The sequence below is a fragment of the Dendropsophus ebraccatus genome, chromosome 3 (assembly GCF_027789765.1).
Source record: "Dendropsophus ebraccatus isolate aDenEbr1 chromosome 3, aDenEbr1.pat, whole genome shotgun sequence".
Classification (NCBI taxonomy): Eukaryota; Metazoa; Chordata; class Amphibia; order Anura; family Hylidae; genus Dendropsophus; species Dendropsophus ebraccatus.
The window spans coordinates 167830993-167852444 of NC_091456.1; the positions used below are offsets into that span (position 1 = coordinate 167830993).

At 43.5% G+C, this 21452-nt stretch overlaps 1 protein-coding gene across 5 annotated transcripts in view; it reads left to right on the plus strand.

The window, feature by feature from the left end:
• Positions 1-294: 294 nt before the first annotated feature.
• Positions 295-21452, plus strand: part of NIPBL (NIPBL cohesin loading factor) — an 87700-nt gene continuing 66542 nt past the window's right edge. For 4 of the 5 annotated variants that reach the window (XM_069963081.1, XM_069963083.1, XM_069963084.1 and 1 more), the window contains exon 1: positions 302-1058. The gene's annotated coding sequence lies outside the window, so the exon portion shown is untranslated. Of the gene's footprint in view, positions 1059-21452 lie in introns of all 5 variants that reach the window. The other variant, XM_069963082.1, reaches the window with a different exon arrangement.

Consider the following 21452-nt stretch of genomic DNA (forward strand, 5'->3'; position numbering starts at 1 on the left):
TAACTGCATGGAATAGCATATTTTAACGCACTATTTTCTGCAAAAAAATAATAATAACTATATATTTTTTTTTTATCTAAATCTATTGCATAGTATATGCTTTCTAACACAGCGGTCTATGGAAACACCACAAATTTATTGTACTATGAATACACAGTGTTAATATTTTTGAATAACAATTGTATAAAGTTTCATTTTTTTGAACTTCTCAGCTTTACACTGTAAATAACAACGCAGCAGTTACCAACAGGAACCAATCAGCGGGCAGCTTTCTGGTTCCCACAGAACGGCGCGGTTGCTATAGGTAACGGCAGCACTGCGGGCGGCCTGCGTACATGAGGCCCGGTAGGTGTAACACGCACAGAGCCGCAGTATAACCGCTGTGTGTGTATAAGGGAAGCCCCACGGAGCCGTGTTGTCCCCCGGCCGGAAGTGTCCGTGTTGTGCAGTCGTAGCGCCCTCGGCAGCTCTGTGTCACACTCGCGCACACACACACCGGAAGTGGCGCTGGCTGCGCGGCGGTTTGGCGCCGGTGGAGGGAGTCCTTCATGCGGCTGCACTTCCGGTCGGCATTTTGTTCTGTGTGAGGGAGAAGCGGATCCCGATTAGCCCGGAGCGGCGGCCGCGCAGTGACCGGACTCCTCCCCTCCGCCGCCGCCAGCCCCCCAGCGTCCTCCTCTGCCCCCGAGCCGTACTCGGCAGCCCGCGCTCCCGGGGCGGGGGACAGCGACGCCCGGTGTGAGGACGCACGGAGAGCCGCGGCCTGACGGGAAACCAGTCGTGTCCGGAGAGCGCGCGGCCGGGCCGGGGAGTGTACGTGTGTGTGTGGCGGAGACTCGGCGGAGCAATCTTCCCCCCTGCCCTCTCTTGGTTCCCGGCTGCAGGCGGGAGGGAGGGGGGCAGGCCGGGGGAAGGAGGAGGAGGAGGAGAAGGGATCGGCTCCTTCCCCGCTCCCCCTCTCTCCATGTCCGGATTATCCTCAGCAGGCCCGGAGTGACGGAGGATCGGCTCCCCCCAGCGGCCCGGCCCGGAGGCCGCACTCACAGCCCGCCGCTCAGGTAAACACTGCGCCGGGGAGGCCGGGGCCGAGCGGGCGGGGAGAGGCGGGGGCGCCGGGGCCTGGCCTAGGCCGCTGCGGGCACAGAGTGCGGGGGCGGCGGGGATGACAGGCCGGGGCCCCGGGCCCCACAACCGGGGATAGAGGTGACCTCCAGCCGCCGAGCCAGTGCACGGCCCGGGCCGCTGTGCGGTAACTTCTGTACAGTGTGAACGAGCGCCACGGGGCTGTAATACAGTATAACACTGCAGTGGGGGATAGTTTATAATAGTTCACTAATCACTACTACTGCTGTGGTGTTATAGTATAATACTGGTGTGGTGTTATAGTATAATACTGCTGTGGTGTTATAGTATAATACTGCTGTGGTGTTATGGTATAATACTGCTGTGGTGTTATGGTATAATACTGCTGTGGTGTTATAGTATAATACTGCTGTGGTGTTATAGTATAATACTGCTGTGGTGTTATGGTATAATACTGCTGTGGTGTTATAGTATAATACTGCTGTGGTGTTATAGTATAATACTGCTGTGGTGTTATAGTATAATACTGCTGTGGTGTTATAGTATAATACTGCTGTGGTGTTATAGTATAATACTGCTGTGGTGTTATAGTATAATACTGCTGTGGTGTTATAGTATAATACTGCTGTGGTGTTATAATAGTTTACTACTGCTGTGGTGTTATAATAGTTTACTACTGCTGTGGTGTTATAATAGTTTACTACTGCTGTGGTGCTATAATAGTTTACTACTGCCGTGGTGCTATAATAGTTTACTACTGCCGTGGTGTTATAATAGTTTACTACTGCTGTGGTGTTATAATAGTTTACTACTGCTGTGGTGTTATAATAGTTTACTACTGCTGTGGTGTTATAATAGTTTACTACTGCTGTGGTGTTATAATAGTTTACTACTGCTGTGGTGTTATAATAGTTTACTACTGCTGTGGTGTTATAATAGTTTACTACTGCTGTGGTGTTATAATAGTTTACTACTGCTGTGGTGTTATAATAGTTTACTACTGCTGTGGTGTTATAATAGTTTACTACTACTGGGAAGTTATAGGTTGTAATAGTTTACTACTACTGGGAAGTTATAGGTTGTAATAGTTTACTACTACTGGGAAGTTATAGGTTGTAATAGTTTACTACTACTGGGAAGTTATAGGTTGTAATAGTTTACTACTACCATGGTGTTATAATAGTATATTATTACTGTGAATAATAATTCAACTTATACTTTGTAATAGTGTTGCAGTACTGTGGTATTATAGGGTATAATATAATAGTGCGGTGGTAGTATAGGGTATAATGTAATAATGCGGTGGTAGTATACGGTATGATATAATACTGCGGTGGTAGTATACGGTATAATATAATAGTGCAGTTGTAGTATCGGCTATAATATAATACTGCGGTGGTAGTATACGGTATAATATAATATTGCGGTGGTAGAATACGGTATAATATAATAGTGCGGGGGTAGAATACGGTATAATATAATAGTGCGGCGGTAGTATACAGTATACTAGTGCGGTGGTAGTATATGGTATAATATAATAGAGCGGTGGTAGTTTACGGTATAATAGAGCGCTGGTAGTATAGGGTATAATATAATAGTGCGGTGGTAGTATAGGGTAGAATATAATAGTGCAGTGCTAGTATGGGGTATAATATAAAAGTGCGGTGGTAGTAGAGGGTATAATATAATAGTGCGGTGGTAGTATAGGGTATAATATAGTAGTGTCGTGGTAGTATGGGGTATAATATAATAGTGCGGTGGTAGTATAGGGTATAATATAATAGTGTCGTGGTAGTATGGGGTATAATATAATAGTGTGGTGGTGGTAGTATAGGGTATAATATAATATAATAGTGTGGTGGTAGTATAGGGTATAATAGTGCGGTGGTAGAGGGTATAATATAATAGTGTGGTGGTAGTATAGGGTATAATATAATAGTGCGGTGGTAGTATAGGGTATAATATAATAGTGTGGTGGTGGTAGTATAGGGTATAATATAATAGTGCGGTGGTAGTAGAGGGTAGAATATAATAGTGCGGTGGTAGTATAGGGTAGAATATAATAGTGCGGTGGTAGTATAGGGTAGAATATAATAGTGTGGTGGTAGTATAGGGTAGAATATAATAGTGTGGTGGTAGTATAGGGTATAATATAATAGTGCGGTGGTGGTATAGGGTATAATATAATAGTGCGGTGGTGGTATAGGGTATAATATAATAGTGCGGTGGTGGTATAGGGTATAATATAATAGTGCGGTGGTGGTATAGGGTATAATATAATAGTGCGGTGGTAGTATAGGGTATAATATAATAGTGCGGTGGTAGTATAGGGTATAATAGCCCTGTGCTGGTCTGATGACATTGTTTAATGCTATGGGGTTACAAGTTATAATGGTAACAGTGTAATACCACTATTGTGGTACTATAGATTAAAATAGTGTGATACTAGCGTGGCGTAATAGGTTATAATGGTATTGTGCTGTAATAGGGTGATAGTAGTGTGAGAGCGTTATAACAGCTGTGTGGTTACAGAACTATAATTGAGCTGTGCAATAGGGTTAGAATATGACTGGTGCAGCCCAGATAAATCGACGCTACTAGGACAAAGCTGTAACAGGGTTATAATACCCCTGGTGTGAAGTCATAGGGCAACAGGTAAGGAGCAGTAGTTGCCTATGACTAAGGCTCTTAAGCTAAAACGTGTCTGATTCTGTCGCTTTATGTCCTATGGATGAGATGCAGTAAAAGTGGAGATTTAATTGGAAGGATTGCTTCCTGTGCCGGAGCTGTAATGCAACATGTGCAGCATACTATGCTTATACCACCACAGCCTGTAATACCGCTATAGTACAATTGGTGCTACTACTCATGGAAAGCTGTAATAGCAGTGTAGTGCTGGAGCTAAGTTTTAGTTGGAAATGCCACATCAGGAATTGTAATAGTTTAGAATACTGCTGGTGGTGTTTTAGGGTTATAATACTTCTGGAGCTGCACTGTAATAGCTTATACTATTACTATGCAGGACCTCTAATAGTGTTATAATAATACTGATAGTTCTGCATTGTTATAGGGGTATAATACTACTGCTGCAAAACTATATTAGGCCTGTGAGAATACTACTACTACTAGGGGGTGCTACCCTGTAATAGCTTATAATACCAATGTACAGGACACTAGGAGCTGGAATAGCGTTACTGTGTATTAATAGGGTTATAATTAGAGATGAGCGAACCTGGAGCATGCTCAAGTCCATCCGAACCCGATCGTTCGGCATTTGATTAGCGGTGGCTGCTGAAGTTGGATAAAGCCCTAAGGCTATGTGGAAAACATGGATATAGTCATTGGCTGTATCCATGTTTTCCAGACAACCTTAGGGCTTTATCCAAGTTCAGCAGCCGCCGCTAATCAAATGCCGAACGATCGGGTTTGGATGGACTCAAACCCGAACCCGGTTCGCTCATCTCTAAATATTATTGATGCTGCATAGGGAACTGGGCCCATAATACTCAGGACATGTTATAACTTGTGTATTGTTCTTAATAATACGCAGCATCTTCAGATTAATAGTAGTAATGACCTACATTATATAGAAACACTGTACTATTAGCAATGAAATATAAGATACAGCGGTTGGCACTACCAAAAACTTAACATGAGATCCATGGGGAAAAAACGCAGGAAATGAAATGAATTCCATTATTACATTTACGGTGGTGCTCACTCCTAAGCGAAAAAAAAGGCAGATGCAAACTCAAAAATTTAAGAAAATGATTAAAAGAGGGCACTCACCATTAAAAGCTTTCTCTTTATTTCATATCTTTAAAATCGTCCATGCGGCCAGGAACGAGGATATGAAATAAAGAGAGCTTTTAATGGTGAGTGCCCTCCTTTAATCATTTTCTTCAATTTTTGAGTTAACACTGTACTATTACTAGCATGTAGATGGAGTGGAGCACTAATATTACTCCACTGGAGCACTGTATATAGGAAGTGCAGAGTAATAATGTCTTCTACTGGAGTGTGGAGGTGGAATCATACAGCGCTAGTACTGATGACCTGGAAAGTAACAGTTACATCATGTATAATATTAGTAAGGTTATATAATCTTATATTGCTGCTACATCAGAGCACAGTGCACTATTACATTGTTACTAATAGCCAGGACCCTCAGACTAATAGTGGTAAATTCTAGCGGTTATCCAACATGTAGAGAGCTACGACTCCAGGCATGCAAGAATCGCCTTGGGCTCTTAAGGCGTGCTGGGATTTGTAGTTTTTGCCACAGGTCTATATAGTGATATAACACTGCTGGTCAAGAGCTGTAATAACCTGTGTAGTAGTATTACTGTACTATTACGAATACCCACAATAAGTAGAAGTAAGGCACAGTTATTAATACAAGCACCTGTAGAGTGATAATACTCTATAAATAATGCCACCAGTGCTAGTACATCAGGAGCATAACACTAACCTATTACCAATATCCAGGAGTGATAAGTTATAATTTCACCATGCCGCCAGTGCAGTGTTGGATTGGTATATCAGGATGTGTGATAATAACACTGCACTACCTTCAGTGTAATATCATACATTAATAGCCTACATAGTGATTCTAGTGCAGAGCGTGATTTTAATAATGTTATAATCTATTATTATGCATTAGGGCTATTACATCAGGCTGTGAAACAGTACTGATACATGGGACCCACCAAGTAAGAATAAGTTGTTATAATGATAAAAAGGCTTTAGTGTAGACATGCATCATGTGTGATAATAATTTACATTATAGACATATAATATAAACCTATATAATGCTAAAGTGTTGCGAATACCCAGTAATGTTATAATGCCACTGGTGCTGAACTGTGCCCATTTAAAGGAGAAATCGTCGTTTTCTAAAATGCTGATTGATTACAAGTAGGAACCTACGTCTCCCTGTGCCTGCTGTGTTCGGCGGGACCGGCCTCAGGATCCCTGCTGGCCTCCAGCATCCCCGGCGCTGACACGTCACAATCTGGCTGACTGACTGGCCTCTCAGCTGTGACGTCATCACAACTCTGGGGAAATTGCCTTCTGGCGGGGGTCCCAAGGCCGCTCCCTTTGGGCATGGGGAGAGGTAAGTCCCTAAATCAATTTCCCCCCTGCTGGCTACCGCATTTTAGAAAATGCCAGACTTCTCCTTTAACCTCAGACTCTGGAATACAATAATAGCAGATATCATAGTGTTACTATCACTAAGGAACTGTAATAGAGATCAGCGTATTGCTCATCTAAACAAAGCAAATCGCTTTGTTTGATCAGCGAACTGCTCATCCGCTGAGCAGCTATCTGCTCAGCACTGCTCCTACATGGGAGACGGGGAAAAGCTGGATGCAATCCTGGGAAACTGGGAGACGTTTCCCAGGATTGGATCCAGCATCCAGCTTTTGCTTTGCTTGGACGAGCGATTTGCTCCTCTCTAAACAGTAACAATAGAGTATTTTTTTTTTAGGTTTTTATTACAAATACTTGGAACATGTAATAACCTGTATAATAAGGCTACACTGTTACCAATAGTAACCTCTATAAAAATAGAGAATGCTACACTAGAGTACATGTGCAGTGCTAGTCTGATACCTCAGGACCTGTACAGCAGTAATAGCCCTCATAGAAGCCTAATCCTAGTAGTTCAGCATTATTGTATAACCAATAATACTGTGCTGTTATTGTGTGGAGTTATACTTTAAGACAAACTGGATACTACTACATGGGGGCATGGTATACCTCAAAGTAATATTTACAGCTTATGGCAAATACACAGATAATACCCAGAAGCTGCAGAATAATAACATATAATGATGATACTGGTGCTGTGATAACCTATATATAATGCAGAGATGCTCTCATATCACTGCTGGCAGAATATTAAATGACTGTATATAATGCTACATTTCTGCTACTATAGAGCTGGACCTGTGCCCCATAACCCACAGAGTAGTAATAACTATATTATAATAGTGTTTATATTGTGGAGCCTGAGTGATATCTCAGGATCTATATTAACCTATATAATTGTACATAATAGTTATTACTAATACAAAGCTGGACTCTAACCCCCTGCAGCAGCATAATAGTAATAGCACAGCTGTGTTCCCCAGCCCATGGCTCTCCCGCTGCCACACAGCCTTCAGCTGTTGGCATGATGCAAGTTGTAGTTTTGTATCACCTGAGGAGCCATCGGTTTGGGGAAGACAGCAATATAGTAATACCACAGGATAAGCAAAAAAAGTGGCACTCCAAAAAGGTTAAATAAAGTTCTTTAATTTTTTTTCACCCGTTGTGTGCAATGTTTTCATCCCACAAAGTCTGAAAAAGATCCGAACAACTAGTGAAAAAGCTTGGGCCTGCAGTGTAATAGTTATAGTGAATAAACATGTTGAAAAACAAGCGACTGTTATAGCAGCGATCTGCTGCCGTCGTTCCGTGGAATAGGAGCAGCGACAGAAGAACTCCACTATCCTCTATGGGCTGGCCGGACGATCTAGCGATCACCCAGGTGGCCCCTCCTGCACGCACTCGCTCGCTGCTGCCGCATGTAATAACGCAAGCTGCGAGCGAGGAGCTCCTCCTCCGTTGGCCTGTTTAATAGGGGCTTTACATTGGCCATCTTTGGTTTCAGTAAAAAGGTGGAGGCAAATTGCAGGTAGCCTAGACGTGCTGCTGCTTCCTCACTTTTTGAATGGTTTTCCTATTATATTGATATCTAAGTGAGATGTGTAGTTGTTGGACGTTTGTGTAAAGTTGCTTAGGCTAGGGTGCCATCTAATGTGACACGTGTTTTGTGCTATGTGATGGCAAGCCAGGAGAGGGTATCCTTTGCTTCCAATAGACCGCATATAGTCTAAAAGTGACTGCTGCATACTACTCAGAATTAGAGTATACTATGCTATAAGTCCTACAAAACAATAAAAAAAAAATTGTTCAGACTTTTAGACTCTGTTCAGTCCATTGGAAACATTGCATCCGGCAGGGCAGTGGTACACTGTGGTATGCATTGTCATGTTCTCCTGGCTTTCTGACATATTACACAAATGCCGGGTCAGAAGTGAACATGCCCTCACTGTCATCCCCTAACCAGGAAATAAGTTATATTACACTAAGTAAGCTTTATATGTTACATATCTAGGTCACAGCCCCTAAGTCATTGTCCTGTACAGTTGTGTGAATTATACCATATTATATGAATTATATACCATATGCTGCAGTGCTTTTCTGTTCCAGGACATGCATAACAAAAGCAGATTCCTTAGTGCCCCAGGACTAACCATGTATAATACTACTTATCTTACCCTGCGGCCTTTATGTGGTGCCATCATAGCCCTTCTGCCTTCTTCCGGTGTCTATAACGTGAGCCTTATTCAGCAGGAAGAGAGCATGTGCTGTGTGTTTATATACATGGCTTTGGCTTTGTCTACTACCCTAGTTTATCATTACCCTGGGTCCTGATATCAGTAACATAACACATCCATAAGCCACAGTGTGAAATAACTTTTGTCAACTATATGCTCCCCATGAATGCTCTGGCATTGAAGCACGTTGGCTCCAGCCATGAGCATAGAACAACATACCTGTAAAGCAATCACTGAATACAGACAAATTATTCAGATACCAATTTATTATAGGCCTTGTACCAGCGTGCTATCCTCTACAACAGTGATGCTAAAGCTTTGGCTGTCCAGGCATGATGGAAATTGTAGCTTTGCAAAGGCTGGAGGGCCAAAGGTTCCCCATCTCTGCGCTACAAGATCAACAAAATATACACATGTGGAATGATACATTTTCCCCCTAAATCTTTAGACTGGATTCTGATGTCCTCTTATAGGGCTTATAGGCTCTGGACTGTGGTGTGTACTGTGACGTAATAGGTACACACAGCTGCCAGTGGATATATTATATCCTAAGGGAACGTTAGAGGACAGAAGACGTTCTCACCATAGCGCCATGTATTGTGCTTTTACAATTGTTACACTTATATTCCACAACTGTTTGTAGTGATGACTTGTTTTCCTGTCACCAGCTTATTGCCACCAGGAAATAGCAAGGAATGGTAGATATGGGCAGACCCAGAGAGGAACAGCTGTCCGCTGCCGTACCAGGAGCACTGCACCCAGTACTGTGTGTTATGCCCAGTGCTGGGCCCCAGCCAAAGGTGCACTGCTAATGGATTCAGGGGGCCTTTAATGTTAGGGTACCTTTGTCATGCACCCCTGCTAGGCGTTACACTGTTTCATAAATGACTGGTTACCTGTAAGGTAACTCCCTCCCACTGCTCAGATTGGCATGGAGAGATTTATTCCCTGTTGGATTGTACAGTCACTATTACAGCCGTACAACCTTGCCAATTCAGTGCCTGCAGGAAACTTGCCGATCGTCGTATGGTTGCCTGTTCTACCTGGATGCCGTATAACAGGCGCAAGTTCATCTTCACAGGTACCCTCTCAGTTTGGACTGCTGCTATGTGGTGGTGTGGAGGCATTTTGCACCCTGTATACCAGTGTTGCAGCCTGGCGTAGGATGGAAGGAATTATTTAATTTGCCGTCTGAACCAGAATAGCACTTTCAATTGGCTTATGGGCATAACTCCTCTCCGGTGTACGGCCATAGTAACCAGGTCTTACTGGGATATGTCATACGCAGGTGTGTGGTCGTGTATCTGAAGGAAGACCTAAAAGCTGAACTCTTCTATTATAGACTGGAGCCAGATAAATTTACTATTTATGGATTTCTCATGATTTTCCCGTAAAATATATGAATGTTTAAATGCAGGGAAATGATGGGGGTACTAGGGATGTGACATTTTAAAGGAGGGTTGGCAGCACTGTGATATAATGTAATCTCTACCAAAGGTTGTAGGTGGTTGGATTCTTGTGTGATTTAGCGTTGCATGTAGTAGGGAAGTACTCGTACAGACTTATATTAGTGTAGTGCTCCACAACCTGTGCTGCTGCTCAACTACAACTCTCCACATGTATGCGCATGCTGGGAGTTGTAGTTTTGCAATAGCTGGAGAGCCATATGTTGGGGATCACTGTATTACAGAATAGTGACCAGCCTTAACAGGAGCGATCTGACACGTTTGAATCGGAGGAGGTCCTATATTTTCGGATAAGTAGTAATATAACCTTTATATATTGCTTACTTATTCTGCAGCGCTGTACATAAACCAACATTGTCCAACAAAGAATTCCAACTCCGCCTGTCCATCCTATGTCTGCAGGTTAGCTTTGGGGAATAGATGTATAATGTGGAAGCGTCTGTGATTGTTAGAACAGGGTAACCTCCTTAGTGATGTGACGTGTAGAAGTAATCAGCCGGGTCTAAGAACTATCTGATCATGCGGCTACACTGATATTTTCTGCTTGTATTACTGCAGGTTATTGTACCAGGCTGCATTATGCTTCTCTTTTGTCATTCCATGTTTTGCAAAAGCCAGAGTTTGTCTCAAAGTATCAAGTCTTGGATGTATCTGGGCTTTATGGGCTTCATTGTTACTTTGTGGAGAGTTGTGTGTATGACGTATATGAGCGCTGATGGCTGGAGGAGGTGGTGTTCACCTATTCTTGTACAGGGAAGGATGCAGTATACATTGTATACATCAGATGGTATAGCTGTGTTTATGGTGGATTTTTAAGTCTCCGACTACCCGGGGTTTGCAGGCGCTCTGTAATCTGTGTATTCTGTCACGCCATGTTCTCATGAGCTTATGAAGGGCTTCACTAGTGTCATTTCAGTATGTCTTTGTTGTTCCCGCGCTGTTGTTACTAGTTAACCCTTGCTGCTATTGCATGTAACACATTTTTGCTAGAATGACCTATTGTTCTCCAGCCCGGAGGGCCGGTCACTTGTACTGGGCATAGTACTGTGGACAATGTGCCTTTCGGTCGAAAGCTCCCAGTACATGTATAGAGAGCAGCAGGTCTCATTGTGTGCACCAAGTGCTGATAAATAAATCATGGCTTGCCGAGGGGACGGGGATTGTTTGGCCCATGGCAGGGGCGCTCTCTTGGCTCACGCTTTGGAAGTTCTCTCCACCCACTCAGTTTGTTTTCCTGGGATGTCCCCCCTTGTCTTGTGCTGCTTATTGCTAACAAAGCTGAGGACACACGCAGCAGCCTTGTATCAAGTTTACCTCCTTTTCTATGTTGGAAATGGTCAGAGCCTGACCTCCCCACTCCGCCCCTGTAACCCGGCCTCCCCGTCTTGCTCTCCTCCTCTCTTTCCTCTAATCTGCTTGTCTTTTGTGCAGCCTGCTCCAGCTGGGGGCTCGATCGGCTGGGGCCTGCATATGCACCTTTAACTGCAATGAGCAGCTGTTGTTCAGCCCTCTTAACCCATCCACTGCCGGAAGTCTGAGAGCAGCGCTGCAAAGCCCTATTTGTTCTGGTAACTAAGGGGTTATAGCCCTATTCACACCCATGTCCTTAGATCTGCGTGTGCCCTCCCTTCCTCCCACCCTCCAGTGCATTCCCAGATCAGGTCCTGGCTGGGCTCCAAGTTGACGAAAACAGAATAAAAAAAATGAAGCCCTGGGAAAGGAGAAGGCAGCCCTCCTCCCCTTTACTTAGATGCCGCCGCCTCATCCTCCTCCCCTGGAAACTGTCTGCCGTTTTCATCATCACGCAGCGACACGGGGATGTGATGTGTCGTGTGATGGGAGAAGCTTGCTTCCCTGTGTCCCCTTGTTGTTTGCAGTCACGTGATCCTCCCGCTGGTGACTACGATCCCCCCTCCACTCCTTGACGTCTTTTGTGCTCTGTACGCGGATGTAAAGTGTGTTCTGCGTTTTGCCTTCCATCTACTTCATATTTGCGTTCCAACTTTTAGCTGCTTTGCACTTGCCTAGACTGTAGCCGGATTTATTACCCATGCATGGTGCTTTAATTGTTTCTGCTGTTCTTCATGCATGAAAACACGTTGATGATAAGAAATAACAGAATTTATTCATCTGGGCCACTTTTACGCCTGCTGCCCTTTTGCATCCTTGGTCTACGTCTACGCATGGCAACTGCCATTCACACATCGGCTGGTCTGCATACTGTGGCCACCATGAGACTGAAATCACTCTGCCGTACAGGTTGGCGCCTTTTTAAAATTCACTGCAACTAGCGGTTTGGTTGTAAGCAGCCGTGCGGTATCGTAGGTAGAAATGCAACGTGAGGCCCTGGCCTTTGTTTAGCATTCTGCTGAAGTGAGTGGTAAAGGGTTTAGCTTTCTGTACTGAATTTGGAAGCATACTCCAATTCCCTTTTTCTAAATTTTCCATATTTTATTGTGTTATGAATGATAAGAAGCCTTGTGATAGGGTGGTGTATCACTCGACCTGTCATTGCAACACTAAGCTGAAGTGTTAACTAGTATTGAGCGAACTTCAGAAACATGTCAGGGAGAACGCTCAGCATTCAACTCCTGGAGAAGTTGGATGCCACCCTAGGGAGTCCTAGAAAACATGGATACATGCATAGGCCTGTGTCTGGGTTTTCCTGACAGCCCAATTTCTTCAAAAGCCGGGAATCGAATGCCAAAACGTTGGGTTTCGTCATATGGCCAAACCTGGATACTTTTCTTAAGTTAGCTTAACACTTGGACAGGTCCTAGTCCACAAAGTGTTACTGAACTACTGGTAAGTTAGCTCATTGCTCAAGACGTCATTTTCGTTAGGCTCGGCTGACACTGGTGGGATAAGTTCACATGCTGTTGACCCTCTGCCGAAACTGCAGTGTTTCTGCAACAACAAAAAAACCTGCAGCAGATCCACAGCATGTGAATTTGTCTTGCCTTTAAAATGCTGTACATGTAAGGCATACTACAACAAACTTGCACCATGCATTAGGAATAATACGGAATAGTTGTGTGTATTAGGCACAGACCCTTGCCATATTGTATATTGTTTACTTGCGTAAAGTTTGTGTAAAATGCTTTGTGGGCATATCGATTGTGAATATACCTGGATTTTAATGGCTATATACAATTTATACTACCTGTGTGTCAAGTGTAACTGGCATTTAAAACATCTTTTTAGAAATCGATAGTACGTGCGTTTCTAAGAAACTCTTAATACTTCTGTACTCAAACCCAACCCCCCCCCCCCACACACACACTTCTTATCTCTTCATTATAAAGGCAAAGTTGTCTGCATTAGAGGAGCAAAGGGAAGACTGCTTTGCTGTGTCCATTATAACCTATAGAAGGGGGAGGGGCCAAGGGGGATGAGTGAGCAGGAAGAGGAGATAAACAGCCTTTGCATTTTGGAGACTGTGCTTGATTCTCAGGTCAGGTTGCTCAGTGCTGGTCTGGGAACTTAGTAAGGTAAGATTGCAGAATGTTGTGCTGTGCTGGCTTTTATACACTGGCTGTTTCTCTCCTCTTCCTGCTCACTTAGGGTACTATTACACGGAACGATAATCGGCACGATTCGGCCGATTATCGCTCCATGTGATAAATACAACGATCATCGGTGGATCGTTGATATAGGTTCTGGAGAAGAGCACAGATTAAAAAATTATTTTTGCAGATTTATTGTAGTTTTCTCCACGTTTCAATGTGATGCCAATCTCTCTGAACACTCAGATCTGGACCGATCAAAACTTTTGATGTGTCTCTGACATGTCAAAAGTTATTTGGAACGCCGATGACACTTTATTGTCCCTGGAGACGTGTAACCTTATTTGGAGACACAGCAAAGCTGACTCGACTCGGAACCATTGCGTCCCAGCACTGCCCCCCTTGCTCTAAACCTGGAAATGAACGCACCTTTTCCCCCACTCACTTTCCGGTTTGGGGTGGGGGGTGTGGTGTTGGGAGGCAGTGGTTCCATATCAAGTCAGCTCAGCTTTGCTGGGTCTCCAAATGAGGTTACACATGTCTCTAGGGACAATCCAATTGTCTGATCTGTAGTAGAAATTAAAGATGCTGCTAAGGCACTGGGAAACATAACAAATGGGCAGTGTGCTGCGGGGAGAGCCCATAGGAGATAGTGGCGGTCTGCTGTCACCGCTTCTGTTAAATGCAGTGACTGGCAGCAGACTGTTGTCATTGCTGACATTTTTTCAACATGCTGAAAGAAGTCATTGGAGGGTTTCAGCACCCAGACCCTGCTGATTTCACTGATGTGATTAAAACAGACGTTAGTTAAAATAATAGTTATGCTTTGATAGTGAACTCTCATAAACCAGGTTGTTGTGGGGAAAAAAAAAAATCTATGGCTGTGACATTAATGTGAATGGTGCTTGTATAAAGCGGTGTACTTTCTGCAAGGGCTGACTTACAGGGGTCTGGGCTGTGCTGCAAGTCAGTGCTTCTGTGATGGATGTTGCAGTGTTCATAAACTAGAGCAGGGGTAGGGAACCTTGTAGTTTTGCAACAGCTGGAGAGCAAAGGTTCCCCACCCCTAAACTTGAGAGTCTCGCCCCCCCCCCCCAACTCTTACCCCATGTGACTTCTTATTTGTTGTGCTCCTTGGGCCACCCCAGCATCTTGCCTTATCCGCATATGTGTGGGTTAGGATTCTGTCTGAGACATGGACTTCTTTGTGTATATGATGACAAGCCTTTACATGTCGCTTCTGCTTCTAAGGTGTGTGCGCTACAACTAATCTTTTATTTTTAGTCTAAAAACATCAGGTAATAAAGAGTAAATCTGTAAGAAGCGATAGATCTGTTTTATTAGTGTTTTAATACCTGATGAGCAATGAGGCCTGTCGCACCTGTGATAGTCCGTGCAGTTTTGCCCATCACATGATCTGGATGTATACAAGGAAAATTGTCTGATAGCGAGTAGAGTTTTTGAAAGCCGGGAGGAACTTTATATAGAAAAACCAAGTAATAGTATTTAGTTAATAAAACTTCTGCCAATAGACATGGTTACATCTTTTGCATTAGCCTGGAGGCACCCCTCTGTCACCTCTTCAGTGCCAGGTAGCTGTGCCAGCCAGGGGTTTTCTAAAGCCCCCTAGGCCTGTGATTGCTGTAACCAACTACACCAAAGCAGTCTTCAATGGTAAAGTGATTGGGAAAATCTTTTTTTCTGTCGGTATTAAATATCCCTTACTGTAAGAATGCTTGACAAATCTCCCCAATATAGTTGTCTTCTGTTGGTCTCTGCTATGTTGTGTTTCGTCCTCACATGATCCACCTCAGTCACTGATTGGCTACTGATCAGGCAGGCGGCCTCATCAGGTCAGAATAGCATGGAACCCAAAAGAAGCAAAGGTCTAGTGTGTTTCATATAATTATACAACCCTGAAACAATATTTTCTTCTGCCTGGACAACCCTGTGAAGGTCCCTATGGGGCTAGAAATTGTTTTATGAGAAAAGATGAATTTTTCCTGTAAACCATTTTTAATATGGTAAGGGTATATTCACACGGGCGGGCTCGCAGCGAGATTCTCGCTGCGAGCCCGGCAGGTCCTGTCAGTTCCCATAAACTACATACTTGCTGCGGTCTAAACGACCGCAGCGAGTATGTAATTATACCGCGCTTAACCCCTTCTACTCCCGCCGGCTCCCCCGCTGTAAGCAGCATACATTACCTGTCCTTGCTGCACGGGTCCGGCGTCCTGCTCTCCCGCCCGGCCAATCAGTGGCTGCGGCTGGGCAACACACTAATTGGCCGGACGGGAGAGCAGGACGCCGGACCCGTGCAGCGAGGACAGGTAATGTATGCTGCTTACAGCCGGCGGGAGTAGAAGGGGTTAAGCGCGGTATAATTACATACTCGCTGCGGTCGTTTAGACCGCAGCAAGTATGTAGTTTATGGGAACTGACAGGACCTGCCGGGCTCGCAGCGAGAATTTCGCTGCGAGCCCGCCCGTGTGAATATACCCTAAAAGTGGAATTGTAGCAACCCGTGTAGTAGTTATCCTAAACACATGCCGTGAAGCATGAAGGCAATGGCAAAATTATTTTTTTGAATTTTGGATCTATGCAATAGAACTTGCAAAAAATATTGCTCCTCCTACAAAAAGGTATACAGTACATAGATGGGAAAATAAGAAAAGTTATAAAATCTCAAACACAAACTACATGCAGCAGTAGTGTATCCTGGAAAACATGGATTATGTTGATTTATTGCCCATATCACAAATAATAAGTGAAACCTTCCATGATCTCAGAAATGTAAATGTGACCTCTGGGAGCCCCTCAGAACGGGGACCCGGCTCTGCTGACTGGAGCAGTAGCTTGTCATACGTGCCATTCACTCCCTATAGAGTTACCAGAGAGAGCTGAGAATAGTTTTTACCTATCTCCGTGGCTCCATAGAGAATGAATGGAGCAGCTGAGTGCACACATCAACCCACCATCCACTACTCAGCGGGAAAAGTTGTGTCCCTGTTCTCCTGATCAGTCACTTATTGCCTGTCCAGTGAATAGGAGATTGTTTTAACCCTGCAAAAACCCTTCAAACAGCTGTTATACAAAGGCATCAATTACCTATGGACTAGTATTGGATATGGTATTTTCTTGGAAGTAGTCTACTATGCCAGTCTATTGTTTTGCACTATACTAATGCATACTGGCCCAACAGACCCAGGCCCAACAGCCCGGACTGATAGCAGAATCATTGTCCCTTGTTGTGCTTGTAGTGTACATTTCCTATTATTATACAAGGCCGTGTAGTAGAACATTGACTTTTCTAGCACTCTTTGTACTCCGAGGAAAATGTATCAGTCATTTAATGCTTTAATATGTGTCTAGAACACAAACAATGGGTGAACCGGGTGAATCACGTTGTCATGAACATATGTAGGTGTGGCAGGTTTCTTTGTTCTTGTGTTTCATCATGACAGAAGATGAGACACGAGGGTTTCAGTACTTATTGTTAGACTTCCCTTACTCAGGGCCACTGTCAATACTTTATAACTTTATGGCAAAAACTTGTTGGGATCCTGTCAGACAAATGCTACAAAGTTAAGGACTTTCCAGTCAGGTATTTGCCATAAACTACACAGGTCTCAGCAGTTATTCATGGTGGAGGCTTACTGATCCGGTATTCACTTGTAATACAATTGCAGTTTTGATAAAGGTAACCTGGCCTGGCTTCCCATTGAGTCCATGCTTATGGCGGAGAGGGGGGGGGGGGGGACTCGGGTGTAGTGCACTACCTGCATAAGAGGACTCTTGTTATATGATGTCCAGCACTGTGTGGCTTTCTCTATTGATGTCACTGGGAGTCCTATAAGTCTCCAGCTGGTTTGATGATGATGGCAATACCACCATAACAGGTTGCTGGAGGCAGACTTGTGGTATGGGGCAGAGAGCTGGACTTGCTGGGACAAAATAAAGATCTTCTGCAGATTATTGCTCAAGAATGCCCACCCTGACTATAGGAGAGCAGTCTGTTAGGGTCCTATTACACGGAGCAATTTTTAACAATTAACGACTAACTATAAACGATCGCAAACTAGATTGTTTATCGTTAACCTGAAATCGTTCACCTTATTTTACAGAACGATGGTCGTTAGTTACAATCGTTATTACGATCGTTATTGCGATTGTTACTATGATCGTTTATTCCTTCTGATTCCAGCAAAACAATGGGCAATGTGCAATTACACTGAACGATTAGTGAACAAATGTAGAATTACAGCGAACGATTAATGATAATTTTGTGTTCAGATCTAAATCAACGACCTATGAGCGGTTTTTCGATCATTGCCTGCAAGTACACAGAACGATTCGAATGATATAACGATTTTTCGCACGATAATCGGCCTGTGTAATAGAGCCCTTAGTAGCTGCAGTGATGTGATGAGTAATAGTTCTGGCTTTGGGTAGGAGTACATTCAGCATTTAGCAGTAAGTGGAAGTGCACTACAGGTTTATATTAGTAGAGGAAAATGCGCTCTGTCTTACTGTCGGCAGTGTCTGTGTTTGTCATAAGCGGATCTATATAAAAAGTTTCAGTGCTTGTAAGTTGCATTTTTATGCTTATTTGACTAGTGAAGTGAATATCTTTAATCTGTCCGACTTGTTTTTCTATAATGGCCAACGATTGCTTTTACTTTTTTTTTTTTTTTTTTTTGAGATTTGTTCATTTAACCCTTTCCTGCACAAGGGCGTAACTGTGCAGGCGTTCAGAGCGGGGCCGCGCGGCGACCCCGCTCTGAACCGCCACGATCCAGGGTGCCTTATGTAGCCGGGGATCAGGACTATAAGCGGGCACGGTCCGATTGCCGTGCCCGCTAATTAGATAATCGGAGGCAGCTGTCAAAGATGACAGCTGCCTCTGATTACCGGATTCAGCCGTTCCCTGGTGTCTGGTGGGGGAGATCGCTCCTCCGGGACGATCCCGTTACTGAAGCCGGCCGGGGACCGCTCCAAGATGGCGCCGTCCCCGACTCGGCACTCGTTTTGTTTTCGGCTGCAGCAGCCGAAAGCAAACGAGTGCCTATCTCATTGATCTTTGCTGTATAAGTATACAGCAAAGATCTCAATGAGAGATCAAAGTGTATATACTAGAAGTCCCCTAGGGGGGCTTCTAGTATATGTGTAAAAAAATAAAATAAAGTGTTGTCAATAAAAAGCCTCCTCCCCTAATAAAAGTCTGAATCACCCCTCTTTTCCCAGGTTATAAATAAAAGTAAAAAAATAAATAAACAAACATGTTTGGTATCGCTGCGTGCGTAATCGCCCGAACTATTAATCACATTCCTGATCTCGCACGGTAAACGGCGTAAGTGCAAAAATATCCCAAAATGCAAAATTGCGCATTTTTGGTCGCATCAAATCCAGAAAAAATGTAATAAAAAGTGATCAAAAAGTCGTATATGCGCAATCAAGGTACCGATAGAAAGATCACATCATGGCGCAAAAAATGACACCTCACACAGCCCCATAGACCAAAGGATAAAAGCATTATAAGCCTGGGAATGGAGCGATTTTAAGGAACGTATATTTGTTAACAATAGTTTGAATTTTTTACAGGCCATCAGATACAGGAAAAGTTATATATGTTATATATCATTTTAATCGTAATGACTTGAGAAACAAATAAAACATGTCAGTTTTTCCATAGGACACACAGCGTAAAAACACAATTCCCCCAAAGAAAAAGAATTGTTTTTTGTCACTGCGTATATAATTTTTTTCTGGTTTCGCAGCATATTTTATGCAAAATTTTAGCCTGTCATTGCAAAGTACAATTAGTGACGCAAAAAATAAGGGCTCATGTGGGTCTGTAGGTGTAAAAATGCAAGTGCTATGGCCTTTTAAGCACAAGGAGGAAAAAACGAAAATGCAAAAACGAAAATTAGCCTGGTCCCGAAGGGGTTAGGTCTAGTCGGTGCAGATACCTGGAGTGAGGTCGAAGCTGTTAATCTTTTTAGACTGAGGTAAAACTTGGTGTTACAACCTATTGCAGCTCAGTCCTATTCTAGTGCTGTTATACCAGGCATAAAGACTACACAAAAGTCATTGCTGCACCAAAGAGAAGGATGCAGCGCTCTCTGGAACATAGTGGCCCTGGGGCTCCACCACCTAGACCCCCAACTAATCGGAAATAGATTGTATTGCATATCAATGTCAGATTGACGGGTGTGTGATGCCAGATTCTCTTGCGAATGATAACTGAAAGAGTTACCTCCCCTTTATTGTATCATACAATTTTTAGTGCCTACTATGATAGTCTGTTTCGTGTTAATAGGACTGAGCTGTAATACCAGGCACAGCCATTATAACGTGCTCTATGTGCTAGGTAAGCACTGAGGGATGCAACACTTATCAAATATGAGTACAGTATATACTATACTGCCTGGAATCCTGGGTGCTGGGAGATCAGTGGGGGTCTGATACCTTGCAACCAATCTGATCATGGTTTTGATTGTATTGTAATCATTAAAAGTGAAGGGCTTTACACAGTCTTTTACATACAAGTATTAAAGGGGTTGTCAAGCAAAAATCTTTTTCTTTCAAATCAAGAAGTCAGAAAGTTATTTAGATTTGTAATTTACTTCTATTAAAAAATCTCAAGTCTCAATACTTATTAGCTGCTGTATGTCCTGCAGGAAATGTTGTGTAGTTGTCAGTCTGACACAGTGCTCTCTACTGACACCTCTGGCCGAGACAGGAACTGTCCAGAGAGGAGAGGCTTTTTTATGTGGATTCACAGAAAACCGAGACAGAGTTCCTGTCTCAGCCAGAGAATTCAGCAGAGAGCACTGTAAAAGGACGCTGGTTGACCTCAGGGAGATCAACCAAAACACCGCAGAGACACCATCACATGTCTCGACGTCAGTGTATTCTAGAACATTGCCCCCTGGGAAATCAAATATGCAAAAGAACACTGCAGAGACACCATCACGTGTCTCGACATCAGTGAACTAGCCAGACCTTCCTCCGGGAAGGAACAACCAAGCCAAGGAATGTCTCCAATTAAGGAAACCACCTAAGCAAGGTATCCATCCACAGACAGCTGTTTCAGGGTATGATGAGGGGCAAATACCCTGAAACAGCTGTCTGTGGATGGATACCTTGCTTGGGTGGTTTCGTTGATTAGAGACATTCCTTGGCTTGGTTGTTCCTTCCCGGAGGAAGGTCTGGCTAGTTCATGGACATCGAGACGTGATTGTGTGTCTGCAGTTTTCTTTTGCATAGCAGAGAGCACTGTGTCAGACTGAATATGAAACATTTTATGCAGGACATACAGCAGCTGATAAGTATGGGAAGACTTGAGATTTTTGAACAGAAGTAAATTATAAATATAACTTTCTGATATCAGTTGATTTGAGAGAGAGATTTTCGCTGGATAACCCCTTTAAGTACGCACATGACAACATGCTGTATGAGACTCTATCCTTTCACTCTTTGGATTCCTGCATTTCAGTAGAACCATACATACCACTGTTTGATAGTAAGCGCTTGTAGATTCTGTATACAAAAATAAATTCTCTGAACTAAAGCCGCACACAACATGGCTCCAGTTTGTGTAGTGTCTTATAGGCAAAATGCAGATGTCTATGGAGGTCTCCTCCCCTTGGAGAGACACATCCTATATATGCATACCTGTAGGCAATCCTATGGTCAGATGTGGGGATGTCATTGTTTTATCTTGTAGCTGAGATACTGATCCAGGCATCAACCATTTCTATATATTCTATAATCATTGTGTGAATGGGCCTTTAGGCTGAGCTTACAAGAAGATTAACACTGTAGATCTAACAATATCATTTGTGATTCTAATTGTTCCATGTAAATGATCTAGGAGGTTCTCCTGTATACACAGATACCCATCATGGAGAATGGTTATTGTTGTGTTTGCTTGTAGTGATGAGTAGAGCAGGAAAACTAGCAATACATTTAACAAAAACCCTAAAACTTAAATGTTAACAAATAAG